General features: G+C 37.3%; 1 long non-coding RNA gene across 1 annotated transcript; it reads left to right on the forward strand.

Annotated features, from left to right (window-relative positions):
• Positions 1–3657: 3657 nt before the first annotated feature.
• Positions 3658–4523, forward strand: LOC104437357. The gene is made up of 2 exons (XR_724374.2): positions 3658–3742; positions 3855–4523. It is a non-coding gene; the product is annotated as an uncharacterized LOC104437357 (long non-coding RNA).
• Positions 4524–6811: the final 2288 nt, after the last annotated feature.

The following is a 6811-nucleotide window of genomic DNA, read 5'->3' on the forward strand; positions in this document are numbered from 1 at the left end:
TCTTTGCAAAACACTTAAGGAGATATGGTTAGGTAAACCTGTTGATTATTCTTTTCTTGGTGTATTTGGATGTCCAGCATAAGTACATGTTAGTGAGGGGAAAATATAACCTAGAGTGAAGAAATGCATCTTTCTTATTTATACTTCTAGTGTAAAGGGTTAATAGACTTTGGTGTGCTGATTCATTTGAGATCATCAACAGAGATGTTGCTTTTGATGAGTCTATTATGCTTGATCATAGCAAAGAATTGTCTGTTCTTGTCATGAAAATCTAAAAGGTGTTGCGAAGAAGGTGAAGCTTGAAGTAATTTCTTCATCACCAATTCAATCGTCTACTGATAATACCGAGGTTCAAGAACTTGAAGGGGACTACTATTTTATTGCTAGAGATATAGACCAATAAGGACAATAAAGCCTCCATGAGATATATGGTTACCCATATTTTGTTACTTATGAATAATATATTGAGAATAAAACCTCTGTTCAAAAGACTCGGTGAAGTGATTATTTTCAAGAGATGGAGTCTCTTGAAAATAATCAGATTTGAGACCTTGTCAAGCCACCAAAAGGAAGGAAAATTGTAGGCTACAAATGGGTTTTCAAAAGAAAGGAATGTATTCCTAGAGTTGAAGACATCATATTCAAAGCTTGTCTAATTGCTAAAAGATACAGTGAGATTGAGGAAGATGATTTTAATGATGTGTTTTCACTTGTCTTTAAACAACTCCGTTTGGGTTTGTCTTACATTATTTGCTATCAATGATTTAGAAGTGGTATAGCTAAATATGAAAACGGTTTACTTACATGGTGGACTTAAAGAGAAAATCTATATGAATCAACCAAAAGGTTTTCAATTCGAAGGCAAGAAAGATCATGTTTGTCTACTAAAAAAGTCTACATATGACTTGAAGCAATGACCTAGAGTAGTATAAAAGGTTTGATTCATTTATAGTGCAACTTGGTTATTGTAAGCAAATATGATAGTTACGTATATCTGTGCAAACTTTAAAATGGTCTTTCCATTTATCTGCTATTATATATTGATGACATGTTGATTGCAACAAAAGATAAATCTGATATACATAATTTGAAGGAATGGTTGAGTGCTAAATTTGAAATGAAAGATTTAGGTGCAATGACGAAAATCCTAGGTATGGAAATTCAGGGAGATCAAAAAAGGGAAATTGTATTTCTCTTAGAAAGGCTAATTGAGAGTTGTTAGATCATTTTGGCATGAAAGATGCCAAACTAGTAAATACTCCTTTGGCTACTCCTTTTTTATTATCTCTATGTCCACATCTTGCCTTGGCAAAGTGGATGGGCAAGTTGTAAAGTGGAGTTTGAAATATATGATTGGTACTTCTAATTATGGTTTAAAGTTTGGGAAAACAAGTGACACTCTTACAGAATATGCTGATTTTGATTATGCTAGTGACCTTGATAAGAGGAAGTCTTTGACTGGGTATATTTTTACTATCGAAGGTTGTGCAGTTAGTTGGAAAGCTACTTTACAATATAAGGTTGCTTTGTCTACCACTGAGGTATGGCTGTTATACGGACAGTTGAAGAGGCCATATGTTTAATAGGCTTATTTGGAGAACTCAATGTAAATCATGGTGTGACTATTGTCTGTTGTGATAATCAGAGTGCTATACATCTTACAAAAATCAAATGAATAATAAGAGGACAAAGCACATTGATGTGTAGTATCATTTTATGCAAGACATTCTTATAGATGCTTATATCAAGGTTTTGAAAATTGGTACATAGGATAATCCAATTGATATATTGAGGAGGAGCTTACCTATTGCCAAATTCAATCATAGCTTGGATTTGGTTAACGTCTATAGTGGGAGAAGAAGATTGTTTGTCGCTTATGTCTAATTCAAGCCAAGGTGGAGATTTGTTGAGTATATCTTGAATTCTTTATGGGCTTGGGCCAACGTTTGGGCTTGAGAACAGTATAAATAATATTTATCTCATGTTGGAATGATAAGAAGTAGAGATAGAAAGAGCTTTTAGTTTTTAACCGCCTTTTTGTAATCCTTGAATCTCCATAGTGGATTTTGCTTCTGCTCACCCTATGATTTTTTCGGCAAGGGTTTTTCATGTAAATCTACGTGTTCTTTTATTCTTTCCAGTTTTAATTTCGTTGCAATTTCCACATTAGTCATAACAATTACAAAAGTTAAATAGTCTAAAAAAGAATGATAAAACCTTGTGTCGAGTCTGCATGTACGACATGTGCTAGCTATCATGCATCGACAGTGAATTACGCTAAATTAATATAGCATCTCCGTGAAGCTGACTGAAGAGCTAGTTTATCTCTTCTAGGCGAAGCAGTGCGCTTCTAGGTGCCTAGTTCAACTCAGCACTTTTCTTACCTATGTAATCTTATGTTGGCACGTCAATCGAACTTCCAGCCAAAGGCAAAAAAGGTTAATCAGAAGATAAGATGATATAACATTCATTAGATAAGAATTAAGGGATGATGAAAGTGGTTAAACAGCAAGCACACGTTTGAAAAGATAAGAGTCCGCGCAACATATTTCATCTGCCCTTGTTGTGTCAAGAAAAGCTATATAGCTGGATATGGGGAAATTATAGCACTCACCACTTATGTAGTATTCGGTTGTTTAGACTTCATACTCTGGTTGCTGGCTTTTATTCTTACGTTCTCTCTCATGAAACTACTGAGATCGATCCTGTTTTCAAGGTTGCATCACATGGTTGAAGTATTTTAATTCGTTTGTTTTTTCTCGTCGTGGAAATTCATGGAGCCCTTTTGAATCTTTTAGTATCTTTGAGTATCCATGCTTCCCACAGGTTCCATTTTTTAACACGTCAGTACCAACAATGTTAGTTGATCTTTCATGCCGATTATGAATCTGTATCTGTAAGTGGAGGGGCGAGAATTTCTCGCGGAGAGGGTTATTAAACAGAACATTATTTATTCCATACATGTCACCAAAGTGTGATAATTTAATGGAAGCCACCCGCCTGAGTACCGCCTGAGTATCGCATGTTATGCAAAGCATGCGGTTAGCGACAATATTTCACACTTTGTACTTAATGTGCGGTTAGAATGGTAATTTGATTCATACTTTTTGACTTCATTCAGGTCGAATTGATCTGTATGAAGTCGAAGTGACGTAGAAATCCAAACTGCGTGTAGATTATGAAATTAACTGCGTTCATATTCTGATAATTAGGGGCGCAAATTGTCCCTGAATTTTCTTCACGGCGAACAGCCCTGGTGTATGCAGCGTGTTAGCACGAGAGACCTTCATCGACTTAGTCTAGTGTTGTCTGCAGAGGATACCTTAGAGACCACAGTAAGAAACTGTCCTTTATGTACTTGCCAGCAAAGTTGTAGAACCATTTTGGATTACCTGTCAAATGAAAGGGACAAAAGAAAATAGAAATACTTCACCGCTATCCCTCAAGTTTGTAGGCTTATGTCTCGCTCATTTCTCTAGGCTTACTGGGAAATTACATTTTCTATAAGAATACAGGGCCCTAAGTTTTAAATTAAGTTTCTCTTAGTTCCATCTCGCCTGGATATGTACTAGTGAAAGTCGTATATAAGCCTGATAAAATCACATGCAGTGCGTCCATAGTCGCATCTATTTAAAGGGCCAGGCTCTGTGTCGAAATCACACTTTCCTGGTAGTATCATACTTCCTCATTCCGTTGTCCACTGAGCACTCGCCTTTATCAGGGTATCCAACAAATTCTTGAGGTACTCTGCCGGATTATCTCCATGCTTTTATTTAAAGCTATTTCCTAATTATAACAGGTCTTTCTTACGATGAACTCGGTTAACACATATATAATTACAATTTTCTTTGCAGGTTATAGTCAAGATGGCAGATCACCAGTTGGAGAATTTAAGGAGGAGAGTAGGCTCAAATCCAAACTTAAAACAAAATGGCCAGATGCTGCATGTTCACAGTCCGCTCGGTGGTTCTAATGAGTGGGTCGTATTGACCTATAATCTGCAGGTCATAGGAGATTACATAAAGGAGAACTCGAAACTGCGTAAGAAGCTGGACCTTGTGGTCGAACAGTATGTTAGCCAGCTAGAAATTTATGGGGGGAACATGAATCCTTACCCGGGTGATCCCTCGGAAAACCCTGATTTATGGAAAATAATGAGTCGGAAGTTGGAAGCTTTAGAGCGAAGGGTCAAAAACCTGGAAGAACTCGCAGACGAAGCATGACCTCGATATTGGCAAGTGCAAACTGGCGAAGGGAAGACGTTGTTCTGTACTGTGTCAAAGATAACGTGTTCAGGGTGATCCTCATAATATATTCAGGAAACTATCCTTTTTTCTACTTCAGTTAGACATGTGAGCTTGGCCTTATCTGGAAGCCTAGGATGTGTGGATAAGTGAGGCCTTTTACCATTTAGTCCGTTCAACTAAAGCGAACTTCTCGTCCTCTGTCCGCTTGAGGCTGGGGAAATATATGTGTTTGTGTGATCTTTACGTATTCGTCTGAATAAAATCGTGTTCCTGCAAGTATGTAAGATTTCGCATATGTCTTGCCCTTCTCTTTGTGTTTTTCACCTTCTGAGTCACAACTATTAGATTAATTCCTGTTGAGACGGATGATGCCACGCAGAGGGACGAATAGGTTGATTTATAAAATTTAACAATTTTTCGCGGAATAACTCAAGTTTAATAGATGCAAGAATAGTTTGATAATCTCATATGCAAGATGCTTCAATCAAATAAATTTTCAAACAAGGAAGGAGATGGAAGATGATGCTCGCAGATCTCATAGAGGTTCGGATTAGATCGAGTATACTTCCACTCTCCTAGATTAATAGCCATCAATAAGGCCGATATCTACCTGTAATCTCAAGAGACAGCTACAGGGAAGCAAGTACTGATTTTATGTGAAGCTTTATATCATAGCATCAGTACACAAGCATTGCTCATATACTTCTACACTTTTTCATTCACAGATTTCAATCAACAATAATTCTTGATAGAGTGAAGCACAAATGAGCACTAGCAAGTTCACAGTGGGAGAACGAGATGATATCAAACTTGTAATTCTCTCAATTTTCATCCACTCCCTCAACTTGCTTTGAATCCCTCATATAGATCTCGGCTCTCACAAGAGAAGAATTGCTAAGCTAACCAACGCCGACGCTCCAACTAATAATGGTGCTCCAATAACCACTAATTTTTTAACAAAGAAACTGGCTATTGGAGAAGCAAGTTTGATCTTTCCTAAGCATCGATTTCTATCTTCACAATGAAGTAGGACCTCGCCTATCACAAAAAAACAAGTTTCTATCCTTCATAATTAATCAGTTCAAGTGGTTTTCATGAACTTTAAACTATACACTTCAAGCTTTCTAAGAACACCTGAATCGCTTAGTGGGTAGGTCATTTGGTCACTCAATTGGTTCAAGCCAGTTATCCCCCGTGGTGACTTTTCTAACACCTCCATCATCAAATTTCAAAGATCTAAAGGATTGATAGGCCACGCTTTCACAGTTCGTAGTTGTGCTGGAAATGAGAATCAAAAGAGCTTTTACCCTTCTTTTCTACACGAGATTTATGTTCTCGTTAAGCTCATCTTGGATGTGCCGACCCAACCAAACTCCGCACTTGACAATGTCTTCTACTTGAATTGTCCTATGTGCGTGTGATATAGCTAATATAAGCACCTAGAGGGCGGTGAATAGGTGTAAAAAATAATTTCTCGAGATAAGAGAGCAATACTAGGCATACAATAGAAAGGAAGTTCCCCTTTAGTTAACAAAACGAATTATGATCAAAGTAAAGTAGAGAATAGGGAAGAGAAAATTGACCACAAGGTTTATAATGGTTCGGCTTATTCTAAGCCTACGTCCACTCTTCTGCATTGACAGCCCACTCGCTGGATTTCACTATGAACAAAAGAGATGTTACAGCAATGCTTTCCCTTGATTCCACAATGTAGATACTCTACCACACTTCCTCAAGGTATCTCAAAATATAGACTCTCTTTTGCGTACAAGATTTCGCTCAGTAAATGAATTGACTAAGAACAAGGAGCTTCAGACTTTGGAATTATTCTATTGTGCACACTCTCGAACAACTGGAACATCTTCCTTATATACTCATTTATGCCATCATACCCGTTGGCACTTACCAAAAGAATTCTTCCAACATTCCCGTTGGACAGAATCAATTAGGAAGATCATTCGAGCTATTTAAGGAACATGTCGATAGCCCATCAATCCTGCTTGCCCATACAATCAGGATCTCGATTTCCATAAGTAGAACCTTCCAAGTATACTTCGCCAATCATCGGATCCTTAATCAATCTTGATTTGAATAAAGGAATCCGTTATGTCATATCCAGCCAAGAGATCTTCTCCAATCGATAAGGTCAAATCCTTAATGAAACACTTAGTTCTGGATAGCCTTTCTTCAACGGATTATAAAATGCCAATGAGAATAGACTTTAAGTCTTGAGTCTGGCAGTCCGGAGGTCTTCAGACTTTAAATAGTAGAGTCTAGAAATCTTCAGACTAGACTAATGTAAACGTTTTGTCAGCTTCAAAATATTCCAGAAAGATTTCTCCAACAATCTCCCCCTTTTTGATGGTGACAAAACTTTCCTGCAGATTTGGATAACTTTGACCTGCAAAACATTACTCAAGCAAATATGGATATCTCATAAAGATAAATGGCTTAATGATAACACTAGAATCTGCAACCACAGAAAATAGGTTAGTCTTGCATGTGAGTAAAGCTATTCATAAGATATCAATAGTACTTAACATAAGCAGTCAAACCCAAATCCC

This window comes from Eucalyptus grandis, chromosome 3, assembly GCF_016545825.1.
Source record: "Eucalyptus grandis isolate ANBG69807.140 chromosome 3, ASM1654582v1, whole genome shotgun sequence".
In the NCBI taxonomy this organism is placed as follows: Eukaryota; Viridiplantae; Streptophyta; class Magnoliopsida; order Myrtales; family Myrtaceae; genus Eucalyptus; species Eucalyptus grandis.